General features: G+C 39.9%; 1 pseudogene; it reads right to left on the bottom strand.

The window, feature by feature from the left end:
• Nucleotides 1-627: 627 nt before the first annotated feature.
• LOC115071326 lies at nucleotides 628-753 on the bottom strand (annotated as a pseudogene).
• Nucleotides 754-1,476: the final 723 nt, after the last annotated feature.

Genomic DNA, 1,476 nt, shown 5'->3' with positions numbered 1-1,476 from the left:
CTATCTGGGCTGCTCTGACCCCCGTAAGTTTCTACATGCTATGTCTTGCTTTTCCCCCTCTCCATTGTAAGGAATTGCAATGTTGGCTATGATGTAAGGGCAGCATAGAAAACGATTCTGACACCGCCTTCTGGAAAGCAGTTGAATTCTTCTCAAGGTGGAACTCAGGGCTCTCTGTGAGCAGAGGCCAGGGCTGCCTCTGGAGTATGATCTGTGTGGTTTCTGTTAATCACGTCTCCAATTATCACCCCTTCTCTTTCCCATCATGCCTCACCACTTTGAGCTAACACACTTGAATTCCATCATTGTATGGAGTCAGCACTGAGGTCTGGGATCAGACTCCTTGAATTAAGCCTTGACTGTAAGATTGATTAGCTTCATGAACTTGGTTTAATTACTCTTTCTAAGCTTGTTTCCCCATTTCCAAAATGAGGATATTATTGTTGTTGTTGCTATTATTATTATTAAATGAGAAGAAAACAGAAAGTTTCCAAGTCATAGAGTAACTTTCACTATGTCGGCAATGTATAGAAAAAGTTTCTTCAATAGAACAATAAATATTTTATATATATCAAAAATATTATATTGAATAATGATCATTTCTTTTCCTTTTTTAATTTTTAAAATCCATGTCCCCATTCACAGTGCATATTGAGAACAGTGCAAGCTGACATGCATATGGAACAGGTTTTCCTCTGTCTCCTTTTTGTGCATCACTGTAAGAGTGCTCTTCACCGTAAGCACCAGGAGGCCAAGCATTATGTTTGAAAAAAGCTTCCTGAGCACTGCCATCTTCAGTGTTTACAACAACCTAGTAACTAAGAAGAATCATCATTCTTTTTCAATAGATGGTGACTTTGAGATTCAGGTAACTTATACTGCTTTCTGGGCTTATGTAACAAAAATATAATAGAAATTGAACTAGGTGGCCCAACTTTGAAAGCCAATTTTATGATGCCAATGCAAAAGAGAAGGAGCACAGTGGTGTCTGGTGGAAGAGTGTACACAGAAAGGAGACATGAAGGGTGATCCCAATTCATACTTTAAAAAGTTATTTTCATTTTATGTGTATGAGTGTTTTGTCTGCATATATGTAAGTGCACCCATATGTGCAGTGCCCACAGAGGTCAGACATGGGCATCGGATCCCCTGGAACTGGAGTTAAGGATGATTGTTAGCTGCCATGTGTGTGCTGGGAACTGAACCCCAGTCCTCTGCAAGAGCAGCCAGTGCCATCTCTCTAACCTCCAAATTCATATTTTTACAAATATCATTAGATGTTATAGTGGAAGCTTTGAGAACAGATACACAGTTATACTCTATCAAATCTGATAGATCTTAAATAGGAAAATATGCAGAATATAGAGAATGTTCTCAAGAAAGAACAAAATCAGGCTGGGCATGGTGGCACACACCCTTAAACCCAGCACTCAGGAGGCAGAGGCAGGCGGATCTCTGTGAGTTCAAGGCTAGCCT

The sequence above is a fragment of the Nannospalax galili genome, unplaced genomic scaffold, assembly GCF_000622305.1.
Source record: "Nannospalax galili isolate Female #2095 unplaced genomic scaffold, S.galili_v1.0 scaffold1899, whole genome shotgun sequence".
Lineage (NCBI taxonomy): Eukaryota > Metazoa > Chordata > Mammalia > Rodentia > Spalacidae > Nannospalax > Nannospalax galili.
Note: the sequence above shows the minus strand (reverse complement) of the source record. Positions and strands in the feature narration are given on the sequence as shown.